Source organism: Anabrus simplex, chromosome 7 (assembly GCF_040414725.1).
Source record: "Anabrus simplex isolate iqAnaSimp1 chromosome 7, ASM4041472v1, whole genome shotgun sequence".
Classification (NCBI taxonomy): Eukaryota; Metazoa; Arthropoda; class Insecta; order Orthoptera; family Tettigoniidae; genus Anabrus; species Anabrus simplex.
In genome coordinates, this window is record NC_090271.1 from 339853212 (window position 1) to 339875461 (window position 22250).

Below are 22250 nucleotides of genomic sequence, written 5' to 3' on the forward strand. Positions count from 1 at the left end.
AACTGAATATAGTCGCTTATACAATTAATAATTGTAACCTTGTTCTTGTGATCATTTTTTGTTGTTTCTATAATACATGTGCATTATGAAAATTTAACTGATTGTATCTTCCTGATTGCTGCCCCTCCCTAATTCTAAACTCCTTGTCAACTTGTACTTACCACATATATTTCTGGAATGATCTCAGCGTAACGCTTCTTTGCAAACTCTGCTTATTCACTACAATTTCATTCTGAATACTTATTTTAATGGAGAGATAGTTAAAAGCTGGCCACGCATTTTGTGAAGGTGTGCATCATTTCACTGAATACCTTACCTTGCTTCGCCCATGTTTGCTTGCGCTACCACACCGGTCAGACTAGTGTCTTAATTTACTGTCCACTTTTTTGTGCTACGTGTTTGTTTTTTATACTTGCTTTTTTGGACTAATCTATTTATCTACGATAATTAACATTACTTTTATTCGTCACGTCCATCCTATTACTACCACCTTCCACTACCTACCACACCACAAAATATTTAAAGTATTTGTCATACCACGTCACAAATGGTAGCAGAGTATCTTTTCTTCTCTTTATAGTTACATTATTTTATTTTTATTTTTTTTTATGTACCTCCTAATATGGCATGCTTTTCTGATAATTTTCCCTTGGGCGAAGATACGACTTCATCACTACCTCCTTCTTATCATAATCTCTCCTTGTCTAACCCTCCCGTGGCTGATTTAATTTCCTTTCCTATTTCTAGTCCTCCGAGTTCCTTTACATATCTTTCTACTCCTACATCTGACAACCTGACTTCTGATCATAAATCTTCCCCATTTTTTCACCAGCACGCCATGTCACCGAATCCATGTCTCCATTCCTCTCCATCCATACCTCAACTTAACGCTGTTGACAGCTCACTCAATGTTCATATTGTGAAACAATCTTTACTCCAGGTTCCGCAGTTATTAGCTACTGATCCCTGAAGTCTAACTATTTGGCTTTTCTCTGCTTGTATATTTTTGAATCTTAATTTAGCTTCCTTTCCCCAATTGCTTGGTTTGTTATCTGCTAAAACTACGGGCTTTTTTTCAAAATTTTGGCTGGATAATATGTCTCATTTTTCTACCTGGTATGAATTACGAAATGCCATTCACAATTATTTTCTGCCTTACGAGATACGTTTCAAACTAAGTACCGAGTTCATTCGCCGTCATCAACTACCTGCTGAAACGGCACATGACTATTTAGATTCTATCACTACCTACAGTGATGTACTAATAATTGCTCACAATGTTGCTGAGTTAATTTCCATTGTTCAGTTTTATGCTACTCCCTCTTTTCGTCAACTTTTCAATGCATTGAACCCTCCCACCTCTATGCTTCAATTGTATAATCTGGCTCAATCTCGTGCTATATCTGCATTAAGTGATTCTTCTTATTATTCTCCTGTTCTGCCACCACTTGTCGCTTCTTCTTCTTCTTCACCCACCTCCTCCGTTCGTAGTATTCCCAATGTTCGCTCACCCATTTTTTGTTTTCGTTGTAAAGGACAGGGCCATATTTCCAAATTTTGCACCAACCCGTCCTTGGGAAACGCTTTTCCCCCCTCGTCGTTAGGCAGTCGACGCATTAATGGGGAAAACCTGCCTTCCCATACTCTCCCGTCACCTCGCCATACCTTTGAAGTTTCATCTACTTCATTACTGTCTTCTTATTCTTCTTCTAGTTGTACCTCATTTCTACCTCAGGCTTCTCATGTAACTGTCACTGTAGATAACGTACCCTCTGTTGCTCTTTTAGATTCTGGTGCTGCCGTCTCTCTTATTAGTTTTGCGTTTTTTTCAATCCCTACAATCTATTTCTCCTCACTTGCAGTATTTTCCATCTACTGCTCAGTGTGTTTCTGCATGTAATCAACCTCTTGATGTCTTTGGTGCTATTTCTTTAAATATAAAGATGCAATATTTTTCTTGGCCCTTTACCTTCCTGGTTGTTGAAAATTTATCATCACCTATTATCTTAGGTTTCGATTTTTTTTCCCATACGGGACTTGTATTGGACTCGGTCAACTCTAAGATTTCTTTTCATTTTTCTTCTAAGTCAATTCCACTGATTCACAGTTTTGATTTCCCCTTTTCTCACCAATCTACCTCTTTACCTATTAATTATGTCCATTCTGAGCGCGTTCAGTCTTTACTCGCTGAATTTTCTGATGTGATAACTCCTACTTTAGGTACCGTAAACAATTTTACTGCTCACATTGATCTTACTGACCCAACCCCGGTTCATTCTTCTCCTTATTTCTTGAGTCCTCCCAGGATGAAAATTTTGAATGAATTAGTCGATCAAATGCTTAAAAATGATATCATTATTCCTTCATCTTCTAATTATGCCTCCCCCGCATTTATTGTAGATAAACCTGACGGATCCTCTCACTTTATAGTGGACTATACGAAATTAAACTCTCGTATCTTGTATGATGCATACCCTATGCCCAAATTGCAATCTCCCTTCCAACATTTTTCTAATGCTCAATTTTTTACTATTTTCGATTTGAATTCCGCTTAAAATCAAATTCCTCTCGATGACATTAGTTCTCAATATACTGCTTTCATTACCCCAAATGGTGTATATCAGTTGAAAAAAGTCCTTTTTGGTTTAAATCTTGGGTCCCAGATTATGCAGCGTTTTGTTGATTCTTTGTTTGCAGTTGTAAAATATAAATTTTTATTTCCTTTTATTGATGACATTCTTATCTATTCTCCTGATTTTGAATCTCATTTAGTTCACATCCGCGAAGTATTAACTCGGCTTCGTTTTGTTGGCTTAACCGTTAACCCCTCTTAAGGTACTTATCGCCCAGACATCAATTAAATTTCAAGGATATTTTTTAAGCTCACAGGGTGTTGCTGTCCATTCCGAAAGAGTTTCTGCGATCCATAAAATACCTCCTCCCACTAATTTAAAACAATTGCGCTCTTTTCTTGGCATTGTTGGCTTTTATGCTGAATATATTCCAAATTTTTCTCCAATTTCCTAACCGCTAAATCTTCTTACACGGAAAGGCATTAAATTTCACTGGACCTCTCTCCAACAAACCGCCTTTGATACGTTAAAATCTAAACTATATCAGGCTCCCCTCTTGCAAATTCCCGATTTTAATTTAAAGTTTGAACTTTCTACCGACACTTCTGATGTTGCCATCGGTGCTGTCCTGCAACAGACTAAAAATGATCAGACTCTACCTGCTGCCTATTTTAGCCGTATTCTCTCTCCGGTTGAACGTAAATATTCGGTGTATGAAAGAGAAGCCTCAGCCCTCAATCTTTCCATCGAACATTTTGCTGAGTACCTTGATCACCGTGAATTTTTAGTAAGCACTGACAATTACGCTCTTTCCTGGTTATTGCATAACGCCCCTAAATTCAGACGTACTGGTTGATGGTTGCTTCGCCTATCTCGCTTCAAATTTTCCCTCAAGTTTGTAACTGGATATCATAATTCTGTTGCGGATGCCTTATCTCGTCTTTTTGACTATAATCTATCTCATGTTTCTGAACTTAATCAACTTCCTATTAATTCTGTTACTTTGATTTCTTCTCTTACTAATTTTCCTCTTTCTTATCCATCTTGTGTCGATCACCAAAAACTTGATCCCTATTGCCAGCAAATTGTTCATGATCTTTCTTCTCCTGACTATTCTGGCCCTTTCCGTCTACAAAATCAGCTTCTAATCTTCAAACCTACCCCACGCGCCACCCCTCGTCTTGTTCTCCCTTCTAGTTTACAGTCCATGAGTTTTCAATATTTCCATGGTTCCCCTATTGGGGGTCATTTTGGTATGACAAAAACCTATGCTCGCCTTGCCTCTCAATTTTTTTTTTTGGCCCCAGATGAGGAAAGATGTTTATTCCTGGGTACGCTTATGCGACTTATGTCAAAAACATAAGCCCCTTAACCATCAACCTTATGGTAATTATGCTGCATCTCCTGCCACATACCCTGCTGAGAAATTTTACCTTGACATTGTCGGACCTCTTGTAAAATCTTCAAAGTCTAATTCTTATATTTTCACTTTGCTTGATGGTTTTTCTAAATTCCTCATTCTTCGTCCCTTACGTAATATTTCTTCTCAAATACTTATTAATTTATTGTCTATCCAAATTTTCCCTATTATCGGTCTTCCAAAATTTTTAGTTTCTGATAATGCCACTATTTTCACTTCTAAACTTTTTTACAACTATTGCTTTTCTCATGGTATTAAGAAAGTTAACATTTCTCTATACCACCCTCAAGCCAATATTGTTGAGCGCTACCATCATAATTTAAAATCTTTTTTGTCTATCTTCCATTCGCATCATCACAAGACTTGGGATGCTGAACTCCCTATTTTGCCTTAGCATTAAACGCTACCATCAATAATTCTACTTCTTATACTCCTGCCAAATTATTTTTAGGCCGTGAACTTCACACGCCTCTTTCCTTGACTTGGAATTTGTCCTCTCTGTTGGACACACCTTCTCATCTTCTTACAAATGATAATTTGCAAGATGCCCTCCAGAAGCTGTTTCAGGCTAGAGATCTCCATAAGAAACCTTATAATTCCAGGGTTCGTAGCCCCTCCTTCAAACCTTTGGACTTAGTTTTGCTTAAAAACCACCCTGTTAGTTCCTCTTCTCAACACTTGTCTGCCAAGCTTTCTCCTCGTTTGCTTCGGCCTTTTCGTATTCTTTCTTTTCCTTCCCCCGTTACTGCTCTATTGCAATCTCTTGACAATCCCAATGACATTCGGAGGGCTCACTTTTCTCACTTGAAAAAGTTTTCTGCTTAATCCTTTGGCATGGCTTAGGAATTGGATATTTTTTCTCCTTTTCTTTTGTCAGTATACCCTTTGTTGTTTTTATTCTCTTCTTGAGTTTGTTCACATGTGCCTCCCTTTCCTTTTTTTCTTTCTTTCTGCTTATTCATGGTTTTTTTTGTTTTTGTTTTTTTTTTTTGTTTTTTTTTTTGCTCACCCAGTCATGCTCCCTCCACACACTTCGTGCCTTTTGTCTGCCTCTCCCATAATTTTTTTTTTTTTTTTTCCATATGGCACTTGTATTTCTGTTTATTTATGGGCAACCATACTTGTAATCATTCATTGTAAATGGTCCTATATATTTATATTTCGCAGAAATGTTAATACTTTACCTTTTTTACCCTAAGGCCACTTATATTTTATATTTATCATATTTTATATTATATTTCTGTATATCCTTCCTTCTTCTCTTCCTCATATTTTATTCGATCCAGATCGTTTCCCCTTCTCCTACTCCTGTTCTCCCCTTTCCCCCCCCCCCCCATCTCTTCTTTTCTCTTTTCTGCTACTTATACCTGCCTTTTTTTGTTGTTCTCGCTTTATCTAGGACTACTCTCTCCATGTTCCTGAGATGGCGCCTCTCTGGAGCATCGATGGACCTTCGTCGCGCCAGCATCCCATCCTCCGGATTTCTCCAGCTGCTGGGAGTATGTAACATGCTCCCCTACGTCATGATGTCTACCTTTTCAACTGCTCTACTTCTGCTCTTACCTCTGCGCGTGTTCCGTTCGCTCACTCAGCCCGCTGTGTGCTTAACAACTGTTCGCCCTCTGTCCCCTCCCCTCTGCCGCTGCTTGTCTACGTCACCTTGCGCTCTCGTGCTTTCTGGACTCCACTTTTACGATATAAAAGGCTTGCTCTGGCCTCGAACAGGGAGTCAGAATTTTTGCAACCAACTGTGTGGAGGGAGGAGTCCATCATTCGCATATACGGCCGGTCCGTATGCGATGTTTTACTTTGTCTGCAACTCAAGATCTCACCTACGACCGCTGGCTGGGTGAGCGATATTAATCTCTTTGTGCTTTATACTTCTCAATTCTGGAAAACCATTTGCTTTCTCTAATATGCCATTCCGGCTGAAAATGTAACACTACTCTTGTTGTGGCTACAAGACAACATTATAGACCTGTATGTTCATTCTCAAGTTCATATCTGAATTTTCCAAATTTTATTCTCCATCTAAAAATTGGTAAATAACTTGGTGAACAGATGCAAGTATCTGTGACATTCTTGGAACTCTCTTCTACGCCTGGTTTTTGGGAGTGAGCTTACTACTTTTCTAAATTTTATTCGCAAGCTGTACCTTTATCTTTCCCTTCACCAGCCCTAGGACATAATTTTCTCCTCCTTTATTCTTCCTTTTATCCTATTCTGGGGGTTTTGCATATTGTACAGTGGCCTTTGCGAATTTTAGAATTCCTTTTTGATATAGTGTGGTGTACATTGATAGGGAACTTGACATTTGATTCTAGTCAATTTTTTTTTTATCAGATCCCCATGTATACTGTGGTGTACCAGCCTAGTATTGATAATTTTCTTTCTTTTCTGCTTCAATCTGCGGCCTAGTCTTATGGCGTTACAAATCCTATTTCGATTGTATACAATTGAATATAGTCGCTTATACAATTAATAATTGTAACCTTGTTCTTGTGATCATTTTTTGTTGTTTCTATAATACATGTGCATTATGAAAATTTAACTGATTGTATCTTCCTGATTGCTGCCCCTCCCTAATTCTAAACTCCTTGTCAACTTGTACTTACCACGTATATTTCTGGAATGATCTCAGCGTAACGCTTCTTTGTAAACTCTGCTTATTCACTACAATTTCATTCTGAATACTTATTTTAATGGAGAGATAGTTAAAAGCTGGCCACGCATTTTGTGAAGGTGTGCATCATTTCACTGAATACCTTACCTTGCTTCGCCCATGTTTGCTTGCGCTACCACACCGGTCAGACTAGTGTCTTAATTTACTGTCCACTTTTTTGTGCTATGTATTTGTTTTTGATACTTGCTTTTTTGGACTAATCTATTTATCTACGATAATTAACATTACTTTTGTTCGTCACGTCCATCTTTTTACTACCACCTTCCACTACCTACCACACCACAAAATATTTAAAGTATTTGTACATCCACGTTACAACATTAAAAATTTTGAAATGGTCTACAACTAACCCTTAAAAAAAACAATAAAAAATAAAGAGGGGACCATGGCCACACGACCCTTTTAGTCGCCTTCTACGACAGGCAGTGATTACCTGTGAATGTATTCAGCCTCTCCCATCCACAGGAGGTCCCAAACACATTATACCAAGCCGAGGTCCCAACACATTATACCAAGCCGCAGTCCATGTCCGCGCCTAGGTCGCCCCTTTTAGTCGCCTCTTACGACAGGCAGAGGATACCGCGGGTGCATTCTACATGTGCGTCCCCCACCCGCAGAAGGTGTTCTTACTTATGTATGGGTGCTCTCTTACGTAATCTGCGACATCCTTACTTGTCGGAAGAAGGCACTATTTGGCTTCTGTTTCACACCTAATGTTATCAGTCTTTCACTACTTTCAGTGATTCAGGAGCTTTAGAGAAAATCTTACGTTTTGTTTGTAAAACCCCTGCAGCCTCCTGAAAGTTATAAGTATGGTACAGTTACTTCTTGATCAGGCACTTATTTCTGTAGAACAGACCTCCTTGTGAATTCTGACAGGTAGCCTAGAAACTGCACCATTACTAAAGTATTTTGTGGCATCAGTCGAGAGAATTTTATTTCCTATGAACTCCTGATCACTGGTGCCAATAGACTTATTTCATCTTTTTATTAAATTAGGATTGACAACCACAAATCTTGACAGTCAGGTACTTGGAACGAGTTTTCCTCATGAGGACACATATCCAACAGTCTTCTTTCTCCTGAATCAAAGATTTTGAACTCTTCTTCGCCCTCATGATATTCCTTCTTGCAGATGTGTGGAATAAAACAGGAAATCCATAACGTTACTATCTTTATCTTAAGTCACACCAAAATTTAATCCCTTAACGGTTTCAGGACACCATTGGTGCTACTAAACACATCTTCTGTCTTATACGAGCTGTCAACATTACAATCATGACCCTGCTGAAAAGCACTATCTTTGATATTATGGAACATGGTTCACCTTGCAAGTGTTGTGCATCTCGAGCAGGGGAGGCTGCACTGTCGTGGTACCACATGGCGAAAGGCACGGATCGTAATACATGGCAAATTTGAGGGGGTGTTTTGTTTTTTGTTTTTTGGGTTTTTTTAAACGAACCCCCAGAATCGGCACTTGGAAGCTTCTGACATGGGAGTCCTCCAAATTTGATACTAACTATCCCTACATCTAAACAGATCATGTCAGAGAAAAAGATGTTACGGAATCGGGGAGATACGGATCCGGATTGGCCATTAAAACATGTGCTTCCAATGATGCTATGGAATGTGCATTGTCTGTCTGCCTTCCGAAACGACGGCACGTCTAAATTGCTGGCCGGAATTTTATGACATTTTGCACAAATGTTCTCAGAAGGAACTTTTACTGATCTGTATAAACGTAAAAGTCGCATAATGCCTTAAAATGAGATCGAGTAGTTTACTTTCTCGCTCATCACGCCAAAACTACACGACCAGCTGAGCTGAAATTCAGTATCGATGTATGTTCCTTTACGTCGCACCGACCCAGGTCTTATGGCGATCATGGGATAGGAAAGGCCCAGAAGTGCGATTTGTGGCATTTGCTTGGTGTGAAAATGGCGAAACCATGGAAAACCATATTCAGGGCTGACGACAGTGGGGTTCAAACCCACTATCTCCCGAATGCAAGTTCAAAGCTGCGCGACCCTAACCGCACGGCCAACTCGCCCGATGTATATATATCAGTTCAAAGATGAGAGAAAGAACTGGAGTAGAGTCCTAGCGTCCAACTGAGACCAAGAGCAAGATAGCTGGAGTTCATTTGGCAGAGAACCATCGAAAACCGTTCCACCAGGAAAGATTGGATTATTATTATTATTATTATTATTATTATTATTATTATTATTATATTACTATTCAGTTCAAACACAGGTCGATTCCAATAATTGATCATTTCAAAACGGCAAGCATTAATATACAAGTATTTACTTAACTTGTGCATGTTTCATCCAGTAAAAACACAATACTGGGCTAACGATGTCTTGTCATAAATTAGATCCCAGAACGTGTACTTAACATTAATGGGGTATTTTTAAAGTCACATGCATTTTCTTTGTAATTCTACTGGTTCTTCAGGAAATTACGCTTTTAACAGTTAATACACACGTTCGAAAGCTTTCGCCCGTCGAGCGCCGGACAGGTGGGTCGATTAGGGTGAAAATCAATTATACTAATATAGCCACCACAATTTATTTTATTTAGGGTATGGCTTTACAGGTGCAATACATACATCATTCTGCCTGCTGTCATTTCTTGATGGATACAGTACTTTTGCATCCATCTCTTGGCACAGGCCAGAGTAAAGTGTAGCTTCCACCGAAGTCCCAGTCAACATCCATGGCTGTGACAATATGGAAGTTGCTGGGGTATGGGTAGTGCTGAGTAATGACATTCAGAGCATGACTAGTGCATCTGAGTGTTATGAAAGGTGCTGCTCATAGGGTCAGTCGTGCTGCAATAGTACTTTCTGACCCAGTGAGGAAAGCAATGGCAAACTACCTCACTCCTCATCTTGCCTAGTACGCCTCATTTTGGTGCTGCCATTGGTTTTTGGGGTTTCCTTATAACCGCATAACCTTTGGTGGGGCTATTTGAGGATCCAACCAGCCTCTGGGCTGATGACCTAACAGACAGACAGACATACATCATTTTGGAAAGCAAACTATATCTTTATGTCCAGGTTGTTTATGTAGCTAATTGTATCTGGAAACGCACCTGCATAATCACTGATGTCGCCACTGTAGGGACACTCTGTGATAAAATGTTTTGACGGTCTCCTTAGAGGCACCACAATTGCAGTTAGGTTTAGGAATTATTTTCCACAATTACACTGATATATGATATCCGCATCGACACACATACGTACATGAGGATGATGGTTTACTGATTGGCTATTTTAACTAACGCGTGTTGGCTGCCACCTGCCAATCCCCACTCAATCACGTTACTGCTGCAGTTGTACAAAAATTAACCCGTCAACAACGGGTACAGCAGCTAGTCAGCTGTAACTGTGCAATACTTCTACGTATCACCGGTTGGATATGGCAAATTAGAAAACCCCTGTACGTGTATCTTTATAAGTCATACGAGTACTGTACTGTATTCGCTAAGACTTTACGCACCCAGAATTGTGGCAACGGCCGATGCGCGCCGTTGACCACTGCACCTGATTCATGACGAGACACTAGGTCAGTAGTCTCAGCGACGTGAGAGAGGAACACTGCTACATAATGACTAACAACGCCACACCTTTCTTCAAACATAATGGACTTCATTCTTTATACTACATCATATTACTTCACGCATCAGAAACACTGGAGAAAGAAAAATCTGTACGAAGAAAATCAACGTCGATATAGAACGAGTTATTAAACTGGCTGCGAGGAAGGATTAGTTCTTAACTAGCTGATGTACCCGTGCTTCGCTATGGGATTCTCAGAAAGACTGTCTTTGTGGTTCCCCTAACTACAGTTAACTTAGGCCATTACAACGTCAGTAGGAATGTAGGGATTAAAAGCAATTTTATCATATAAAATACTCGCTCAAATGAAAAACAGCACATTTTCTCACTACGATGCCGATCTAACATTCCAAAATTCCAGAGCTGGAATGACCAGGCCGCAGACAGCCATGAACGCTCCTCTGCCACTGTTCCGTTAAACATACACACTGCGCATTCCAATCAGTGCCTCAGGGTACGGATTGACTGCTATGATGAACCAGTTTGTTACGTACCAGTAGTATCAGAAAATTTATGAACCAGAGGAATGGTATGCTTAACTCCCCAGATCCCCCCCAAAATACTCGGTACGACCGGGTGACTTGGCCGTGCGGTTAGGGGCGCGCAGCTGTGAGTTTGCATCAGGAGGTAGTGGGTTCGGAAACCACTGTCGACAGCCCTGAAGATGGTTTTCCGTAGTCTCCCATTTTCACATCAGAAAGATGCTGGGGCTGTACCGTAATTAACGCCGGGGCCGCTTCCTTTCCACTCCTAGCCCTTTCCTATCCCACCGTCGCCATAATACATATGTGTCGGTGCGACGCAAAGGAAATTTAAAAAAAAATACTCCGTATACAGCAGTAAGCCTATCCATCGGACACGACTGGCAACAGAAGACGCAAAGCACATCACAACAAACAATGGCCAACGTAAAGTTATTGTTGTTCAATGTTATGAGCTTTCTCTATTGTAGGTCTTCACATTTTTCCACTGATCTCTATAGAGATCAGTGCATTTTTCTTTCGACTCTGTGATATTACGATGTCTTACGAAATTATTTATAGAGTAGAATGTAGTTCCTTATCCCTCGACTTTACATAACTATTTTCATTCAATACAGTTTGCCCATTTTCTCGTGACTTGGCGCTGATATGGACTTTGCAACAAAAATCCTAATTCATGAATACCTCTGTTAGCATAGCCGGTACGGTAAAAATGTATAAGACGTAAATGATCGAAAATTTAACACTATATAACTTTAGTAATGTGGTATTTGTCGATAGAACCATTAACACAAATATTTGAGAATTACATTTTAGGCCTTCCCCTAAACTACCATTTCTCTCAGCGCGAATAAAATTATTTATGGCCTAGATTGTGGCAGCTTATTCCCGGACACTATCTACCGATTTTCATTAAATTCTCTACAGCCGTTTTCTCGTGATGCGCGTACATACACACGTACATGTATACATACAGACAGAAATGACGGAAAATTTTAAAAAGTGAATGTTCTTGTTGCTATGGACACGACCGATACAGAAATACCATCCTATTTAAATTCTGAACAATGTACAGACAAAACTCTTATTTTATATATATACAGATTTCATGTTTACAATTTTACTTATAGGTCTCATGGCGACGATGGAATACGAAATGGCTAGGAGTGGGAGGAAGTGGCCGAGGTCTTAAGGCACAGCCCAGGCTGCGGAGTGGGGTTCGAACCCACTATCCACGGAATGCAAGCTCACAGCCTGCGCGGCGTTAACCGCATGGCCAACTCGCTCTGTCATGCGAGAAAAAGCGCTCTATGTAATAACTAGTCTAGTTTTACAAGACTTCTCTCATTCCGCCTACTTCACATTTAGAAAATAACAAGTACACCAAAAAGTCTATTTTCTTTATGTTAGCTGCACGCTAACTGTAAATCTATCCCAGATTCAGTAACTCACTCCATTAGAAGTAACTTTTAACGTCATCAAGGGACACTGCACACTTACGCCTTGAATTTTATTTGACTGTGTTAATGTGAGCTAAAAAAAAAGTATCAAACATAACCATCAATAATTGAAAATGTAAGATTTCGTGAAAACGAAGGTAATTTGTTTCAACTGATGGCCAGAATATATTGTGGTTATCCTGAGCGTGTGACTTTTGCCCGATGATTATCATATTATGGTGCATGTCATACCACGCTAGTGGAAATGGGAAAATGTTCTCTCAGTTTTAATTACTGTGTTTATGGAGAGATCTCCATGTACCAGTTTTTTACAATTGGTTTTACGTTGTACCGACATAGACAGGACGTATGGCGGCGGCCTGCGCTGACTCGGTAGCGAGGTTGTAAATAAAGGTCCTATGGTTGCAGACACTCACCGCGATTTGTTCAGGGTGATTAACGCAAAGGATGTCCCGAGCTGTCAGTACACGAATAAGCTGGAATGGAGCTTTTAAAAGCAGGAAAGACCACAACATGAGGACAACCCGGGGAAAATATTTAGGAAAATTAATTGGAATATTTACCCCGGGAGATATTCGATACATTTCCAACAATCATTTAAGAAAAGTCTACGTTAACAATTGGTAGGGAAACTGGCTGGGCGACAATAATGCAATTAATTTCGAGCTGAGGGTAGGAAAGGAATCTCCAGGTGGGAGACCTAGCCATTTCTTGAAAGTTTTCATAGAACCTGGAAATGAAGAATGAAGGAAATGAGGAGTACAGCCAGACGCACGTAGGACGACAGGTGTCAGAACTGTGATCGTCTACATTTCTTACGAGCCTATTGTAAAAATAGCTGTCCAACGTTAGGATTCAACGCAGCTGTCCCCAGCGTGTCGATAGCTAATCTAGGTATATTACAACTTATACTGACCGCCACGAAAAACGTACGACATTTTGAGAAGCGAGTCAAGCTGCTAATGGCACTACGACTCTCACTGGTTTTTGCAACAACAGTTGGCTCCCAACGTGACAGTGCTGCATCCTTTTATATAATCTGGGCTCTTTTTTTTTTTTCAGGGGGAACACAGGGGTACGCGTACCCCTTAAACATTTGAAGACTGTTTAAGAAAAAATACTGGTACAATTCTATCTAGTCCGGTAAATACACAGTAACTTCCGACCTGAAAGTACATCCATCAGGTCGCGTCAACGAGCTCTTCACAACAGCTGGAGAAGATTTCGAGTAATCTTCGATTTAAATCGACCTATCGAATCGGTTTTTCTTGGTCGGCAACTCGGCACTACGCAGCAGAATCCAAACATTAGGCCATTCTGCTCAACTAAAGCTTTGTAATTGCTGCCTTATTAGAAGAAATTTTACTCGTGTATAAGTATTTGAATGCCGTATGTTGCCTGCACAGTTAATGTAGGTACTTACGATCGGAGGCTTTTGTCTGATGTGATACCAGTGCATTACAATTTTCTTGAGTATGTGATTTTTATTTATTTATTTATTTATTTATTATGCCTTTGTAGGTGGCGAAGTTAGGGCTCTTGGCCCTCTCTTACACTTAGTTTGCATTGAAAAGCGGCGTGTTCTTAACGGCGTGTGTAACTTTAAAGAAGGCAAAGAAAGTATTAGACTGTGTTGGTAATCTAAACAGTTGAACAGATACAATCTGACGGTACATACTCTAACAGTCGTGAAAAAGGAAGTTTCGTTCTTATAAGCACGTAAGGCAGTGTTTGGTGGCGAGTTAGGTTGTTATTTTGTGTGTGTGTGTGGTGAGTTTTGAAGGATGAAGAAAATAACGAACTATTTTACATCCACCCAGGCATCGTAAAACCTGAAAGTTAATGATTCGAACGCAAATAATGACGGGGAAACATCAACAATGGAGTGCGGTGATGCAAAAGAGATCACAACAAAGAGCTTTCAGGCGCGTGTAACAGTGGGACGGAACACATTCCCGAATGCTGGGATTTGGAGAAAAGTCTGAAATGTTACAGTAAGTACGAATGGTTGGTGGTAAGACATAGGAAACTTGGCTCCACAATTTTTTAAGAAGTTGGCGACTTGCGAACTGAAAGCACATCACAAGGGCTGAACATTTCACAGCAATGGGTTTCAGTTTCTATTTGTGCAACTGGTGGAACTGATGATGAACGTCAGCAAATGTTTTATTTCCGCAAGAAAATATTTAAACATTAATAGACTTCAGCTCATCAGGCTGCAGTTAAAATACTAAAAACAGCAAAAATGAAAACTTAGGAAACTGCATGCACTAAGGCTTTCGAAAAAGAGAGGGAAATAACTGCCAATGTATTTCAAACAGCATATAAAGTCGTTAAGAAAAACGAAACCCTCCACGATTTCGAAACTGAAATTGACGTGCAGGAGTTGAATGGTGTTAATATGGGCCACATTCTTCATTCAACTAACGCACGTATAAATATTGTTTCTCATATTGCAACAGAAAGGAGAAATAAGATAGCAAACACGATAGCGCATGGGAATAGTAAAAATGCCCTCCTTACAAATGAAAGTACCACACTTAGCTGTCATCACTGATAGTGTACCTGAAAACAACACTTCCAGATACGGATCAGCCAACCAACAATTATTTCAGAATTATCGAACTGCGAGATGTCACTGCAGAAGGTATAGTTAGTGCACTGATGACTTATTTGGAAGCACTGGGGATTAATGATGAGTTTCTGAAACAGAATCATAACTTATGACAATCTTGTTGTAGTCTCAACTAATGGGGCTGCAGTAATGGTAGCAAACATGATTATGATGCTTGTTGTTTTAAGTGGCCTAACATATAGGTCATCGGCCCCTGGTGGTACGAAATGAGACGAAATGCAATGACAAAATAAAAATCCAAAATCCTCCACTGACCAGACTTCAAAATGTGAGGACGAAAAATGAACGGATGGATATGAAGTTAAAACAATCAGTGGAGACGACCCGCAATGCCAGTCTCAGAAACTGACGGAAAACAATAGTAATACTGACCGAGGGACTGCTTCTATAGCTCAATACTGAATCGATGATGATGATCAGGGGTCCAAAATATAGGTCATCGGACTCTCATAATGGTACTTATCGCTTGGAAAGTAGAACCATGGTATTTGACATGGTGCGGTACTAATCAAAAGTATCGTAGACTCGCGGTATTCCACACATTATGGTACTACTCACAGGTAATGAAATTCGCACATGTAATACACACCTATGGTGTTTCACACACAGAGGCGCCATTTACAGGCAACGCAGACCTATGGTTTTCATCACATAAATGTACTAACCACAGGGACTCGTACTATCCCGTGGTGTTCCTTATATAGTGGGTACTAATCATAGACAAGCCAGAACCATGGTGTCGCTCATAGTGTTACTGATCACAGGTACCGTAAAAGCCTGACCGCACGGTGCTCCTGATTGCTACTAATCAAAAACCTATTTGGTACCTAACATAGTGGTACTACGCGCAAGTATTAGCGACCCGTGGTGTTCCCCGCGTGGTGGTACTAATCGCACAAGTAGTTTCATGGTTCTAATCCAATCACCCCTTGGTCGCCCCTTTTAGTCACCTCTCGACAGGCAGGGGATACCGTGGGTGTATTCGTCTGCCACCCCCACCCACAGGGGGTGTGTGTTTGGTCCACGAGAGGTATTTTATTTCCCTCAAGTCCGCCGGTTAGGACCCCCCCGCCACGTGGGAGTACCACCTCTCCCCCTGCTAAGCCTGCGTAGTAGGTTCGTAGATAGTAGCAAAGAAAGGTGTAATTACTTTAATAAAGCAACAGTTCCCAATGTTCTGGCATTGTGCCAATCACAGGCTAAAGCTTTCCGTGCGTGATGTGTGTCGAGGTTTCCCCTCACATGTAAACCACTTCAAATTTTTCATTGGTAAACTGTATACAGTTTAGCACCAGTCACCTAAAAATGCCGGGGAATCGAAAGCTCATGCAGAGGAACTTGAAAATGTATTCCTAAAAATTGGAAGGATTCTAGATACAAGATGGGTTGCTTATATCTTTAGAGCAGTCTCAGCTGTATGGAAAATTTTGAAGTTTTAGTGGCACATTTCAAAAGTGTCCGAGATGATCCCAAAACAGACAAAACTGAGCAAGCCATATATGGAGGACCCCTTAAACATACAATCAATGTCAACTTTATATTAGACCTTGCACTGATATGTGATGCTCTTCAGGACTTGGCAGAACTTGGTGTTGACTTGCAAGCTCGTGACATTACAATTTAATCGGCCCATAAGAAGATATGCAGCAAATTAACGTGTTTTCTGAAAGACAGGCAAAACATGGCCCATACTACATTGAAACTTTCGAAGCAGAAGCACTGTTAATGTTTAAAGGTGTGAATCTCGAAAAAAGGAGCAAGAAATGAAGGGAATCATATTGATGCTGTGAGTTCTATGAGTGCCTGGGCAGAAGACACTGAAATCACAGAACTGGCTACAGTTTTGGACACTACTCCTTGGCTGGAAAATCCTTATGTAACTTATGGAGAAGCAGAAATAAGGAACTTGTGTAAAGGTTTCAAGCTCCATGAAAGACAAATCTTAAGGGGTTTCCGTGAATATTTTGCTGAGAAGAAATGACCAATGTCTCTCCTGCCCCTTATTAACACTATGAGTAGCATTCCAATTTCGACAAGTGAATGTGAAAGACGTTTCTCACAAATGAACTTGATCGTGAGCATCATTGCATCTGAATACAGTAGCATATTATGTTCATCAAGTTGGTTGGCCCTCCACTATGAATTTTCAAACCTGCGGATTACGTGAATTCGTGGTTTCTGAAAAGAAGACATCTGGCGACCAAGACGAAACCCAGGAGAAGAAGCGTGAAGATGACAGTGATCAGCCTCTTTTACCAGTGTGGAATTACTGTCAGCAAGTCAGCAAAATGAGATACAGCCACAGTGCTTATTTAATGTGTTCACTTGATTTTAAAATGTAAAATCACCAGAAATACTGAGTCCAGTTACCACCTTGACATGTTGACCACAAATAAAATAGCGTAATAATTGCCGAAAATTGTAAGATCGTGATGTTTTGTCGGCTACAATAGAGAGTACTCCTTAATTCTTTTTTAGAAAAAAAAAAAACAAGTACTGTATATAATATTCCACAAAATCTTCAAAATCGTCCATAACGAATTTGAATCTCCTTGATCACACTCTTGACTGAATTTATTTTCCTCTTCTCATCGTGTCAAAGTTCTCCATAATTCTATGAGTAACAACACAGTAAAGGTTTCCACCTATTCAATACAAAATCACAGAATTGGCTACAGTTTTGGACACTACTCCTTGGCTGGAAAATCCTTATGTAACTTATGGAGAAGCAGAAATAAGGAACTTGTGGAAACCTTTACTGTGTTGTTACTCATATGTTATTCTCAGTTCAATATGGACCAACAACATGAAATTTATAACCCTTAATAATTCTATGAATCACTGTACTGCTCGTTATTGTCAGTTTTCCGATATTTCGGCCCCTTGTCACAAATGTTTCAAAATAGTCTCGAATACATATTATCTATTACACACTGACCGGTACGAAAAACGTTAAATATTGTACATATTGAAGGAACTACGTCTGACAAACGCACGTTCAATACTTTATCTAGTATTTCTTGATGGGGAAGGTCATCTGTTGTGTGAGATTAGTGTTTACGCAAATTAGTTTATTATACGTTTTCTATTCCCAGCTGTGACTCTCCATCCACTGAGGAATGTTTCTTTCAATGAAATGGACCTCCAAGCTAATTTGTCAGTTTTAAAACCACTTCTCAAGAGAAAACCTGCTGGTAAGTCCTGAGGATGCTGCACGAGCAGTAAAGGGAGGTTTGGAAATGTGATTAAAGCAAGAGGTGACAAGGTGGGTACAAGTGTCAGTAAAATAAAGTAAATGAAAAAGAATAAACGAAAAGGAAGTGCTCTGGCAGAAAAAGGAATTAGTGAAGTGATTACCCCTAAACGGCTATATGCATGCAAATAGATTGTGTTATACTCTTGTCTTTCTGGAAGTTCAATTAAATCGTTTACATACTGTTTTTTTTTTCTTTTTTCATTTTCGGGATTCAAAATGTCTAAATCATAATATTAGATCATAACATAATACGCCAATCTCTGGAAGTTGGCGATATTTTAAAATAAACCTGTAGTTTAAAAAAGAAACTGACTGTGTTTTACGTGCCAGTCAGTACTTTGAATTAACCTCTTTCTTGAATGATTTTGTCTTCAAATGGTATACGAGTACTAATACATGCTTCAAATTCCACGACACTTTGTGCTATGTTTGTGTATATGTGATGTACGGAGATGATAAAACCCTGGTGTCGGCACATAAGACTACGCCTGTCGAACTAACACTGAGCGGTCTGCTCAATGCTTAACGTCCCCATCCGACGAATCACCATAGTCAGCTCCATATACCCTCACTCCATATGAATATTCAGAAGAGGTTTAGAACCGAATCTAGGCTTTTGGCACGCGATCTAGTGATTGGAAATTGTGCACCACCTATCCTACCCTATCGGCTAACATTCTGATAGAGATTTTTTTTCCACCAGCGGGTCTCGAGCCAATTACTTGTATGTCAGACCATGAAGACTTGGCGTCCTATCCATCATGGCCAGTAGGTGGTGGTACGACTACTGCACAGTCCAAACATGTCTCTCGATGCTCAGAAGCACGCAGTAGTCCTATTTCTTGACTTCGATCATTTCTGTTCTCGCAGCTAAAATCTCTTTCGGCGGATGTTACGTAAACGGGATCGTAGGCGCGATCTCCGCCAGTTTTCTGAGGCCTGAGTAACCCACCTCTGAGTACATATTTGTTCATGTGGACGAATTATTTTCTTCCCATAATCTAATGTTTCCATGATTTATAGCGGCCAGGGTTTGTTCCAAAGTATTTTTGAAAATAAAGTGCAGAAATTTTTGGCATTGTCTTTTAAGCCTAAAAATAATGAGACATCTTCAAAGGAACTTACTTTAAAGTGCCTCATAGCCCAAATGGTTGCCTGAAGGAAACACCTGACTACCAATTTTCAAAAGATTTTGTTTCTATTTCATCTGATAGGTATATATTTACGCTCAGAAGGATCGGAACTTTTTTCCGTACATAAGGCTAAAATGCAATTGTTCACGCCTCTATATACACATTGGTCGTTCTTCAATTGTCATCAGAGGATGGTGGTGATTGTTGTTGTTGTTAGAGATCTATCTGCTGCTTTGTGAAGGCACAAATACATAAAGCTTGACTGAAGGTCTACGTCAGCCAACAGAGCTGGTATATCGGCTGTAAATACCTTCAGAGGAAGGGCAATATAAAACGCTAACAAGGCAGTCAAGTACAAAAAAAAACCTCATTGACAATGATAAGCAAGTGCGTTTATTTCCTCATTCTTTGAACAACACAATCAGGTCACCTACCGCACACAAACAACCTGCTTTTCCTCTAGACCCATGTATGTACAGCGCTCGCCAGGAAGGTCGACTAAACGACTCTCTGCCCACGACCTTAAGGCGAAGCACTTCACAACCCATCCCATCACCGCGGTCGCTTACTTCAGCGGCAGACATGTCTCATTCCATTTAGACATGCATACGAGCTAGATATAACATTTCTTTTTACGTGATTCTCCAATAAGGGAACCTGAGGTTGACTTCCATGTGCCAGGTATAGGCAGTTGATATAAACCATAACCCAGAGCTGATACAGGTGTGTACATTTAAAAAGAAATTGTCAAACCTATCTTTCAGGTGGTGATATAAAATGGACCCTCCACACAGTAAAATGATACAGTACTCATAGTCATGTATGGCTGCTGCATTGGATGAGATGAAATGAGGAATGCCAGTAAATACGGCAGCTTCAAAATAAGGGGTATCAAAAACTGCTCTTCTTGTACAAGGGTGTAATGTTTAGGCTGTAACTTATAAACAATGATTAGCTGATTAAAGGATAATTTATTTTGCTGAATCATACAAATATAGTATTATCTGTCAGCCACAGGTGCAACAAAACTTAGGAGATGAGGAAATACAAGGTGCCAGCTACAGGTACAAAAACACACATTTTAAAAAATAATTTAAAGGGATAATTATTGATTGTGATGAATATTTTCTTTTTATACATCTTGTTGGGCAATAACTGACTTCGAGGGAGACACCTTAATAAGAAAATAGCCTGTAAAAACTATAATGATATGTACTGTAGTTATGCTGGGGCGTGATAATAATAATAATAATAATAATAATAATAATAATAATAATAATAATAAATGATGTTTTACGTTCCACTAACAACCTTTACGACTTCTGGAGTCGCCGAGGTACCGGAATTCTGTCTCGTAGTTCGTTTAGTTTCCTGTAAATCTACCGACACGAAGCAGATGCATTTCACCGAAATGAACAGGAATCGTACCCGCCAAGCCAGCGCTCAACCGCATGAGCTATTCTGCAAGGCGATATATGGCTGTTTTAATTAATGATGTCAGGGTGTCACCAGAGATCGTGGAGCATGAAGTATCGAACGCTCTCAATACTCAAGACTTCCTCGGGCGGGCTTGAACTCGCGATCTGGGCATCCGGAGGCCGACACGGGTTCGTGTAAAACTGGAGGCTTCGGGTTCGACTCCCGGCCTGGTCTGGTTCGAGGTCCACTCAGCCTACCTAATAATCCAGTAGCCATCTAACGCTGAGATAGCGGCCGAGAGGATTCACCATGCGGACTACACTACGCTCTCGGGCTGAGCAGCGTTCCCTTCGGGGCTCTTGCACTTTGGGGTCTGGTTTGGTAATGAAATATAAGTTAAACATATTTGTACATACCATATTAAGGGAGAATTCACTTATTTATTCAAATAAAATCGTTAACGCGGTGTGTCCATTATATATTGATGTTCAGCAACAACATAGCAGCGAACTGGCAGTTTCACGTGTAACGGCTTGGCGGTGGTCTCACACCGTGGTTAACCGTGGCAAAAGTCTGGATTAAACTCCAAAAACCTCTCGGCGGTGTTCATGTGACGCTGACTGTGTCGACACCGAGTTTCAATTTCTCCCCACCTTTCAGCACCCAGACGCGCAGTTCGCCCATGGCAAACACTCCCGGCATACGATAAATAAATTAATAAATCTTCCTGTCTGTTTGGCTTCTTATAACAGGAAAACTTCCGGACATACTTTAACAAAGTTTCATATTTAGAACCAACCTATTCAGCAATACATTCCGATGTGTATATGATTTCAGAAAGTCCGAACTTACCTTACCTTTCAGCGATGGTTCCTACTAAGAAATGTACATACCTAATAATAATAATAATAATAATAATAATAATAATAATAATAATAATAATAATAATATACATCATTACAGACCGTTATGCATTTCAGCGTTCAGTCTGCAAGCCTTTGTTAATTTAATAAACGACGCCACAATCCTCTATTTGCAACCAGTGCTGTCGCCTCATTTGCTTCTACACCTCTTATCTAGAATCGTTAGAAACTGAGTCTAATCATCGTCGTATTTGTCTCCCTCTACTTCTCTTACCCTCCATAACGGAGTCCATTATTCTCCTATGTAACCTATCCTCCTCCTCACATGAGACCACCACCAAAGCCGGTTCATGCGTACAACTTCATCCATCGACTTCATACTTAACTCAGCCTTTATCTCCGACTACTCTCCTGCCATTGTTCCCACCTGTTTGTACCAGCAATCATCCTCGATACTTTCATGCCCGTTACTTCTAAATTATGAATACGATGTCCTGAGTCCACTCAGCTTTCCCTCCTGTAAAGCAAATTTGGTCTGAAAACAGACCGATGTAAACATAGCCTCGTCCAGGAGCTGAATTCCTTCTTACAGAATACTACTGGATCGCAACTGCGAGCTCACTGCATTAGCTTTACTACACCTTGATTCAATCTCACTATGTACCATCCTGGGAGAACACACAACCTAAATATTTGAAATTACC

General features: G+C 40.1%; 1 protein-coding gene across 1 annotated transcript in view; it reads right to left on the reverse strand.

The window, feature by feature from the left end:
* The window catches only part of Patronin (calmodulin-regulated spectrin-associated protein patronin), a 760252-nt gene that overhangs the window by 608309 nt on the left and 129693 nt on the right, over positions 1–22250 (reverse strand). The window lies entirely within an intron of this gene.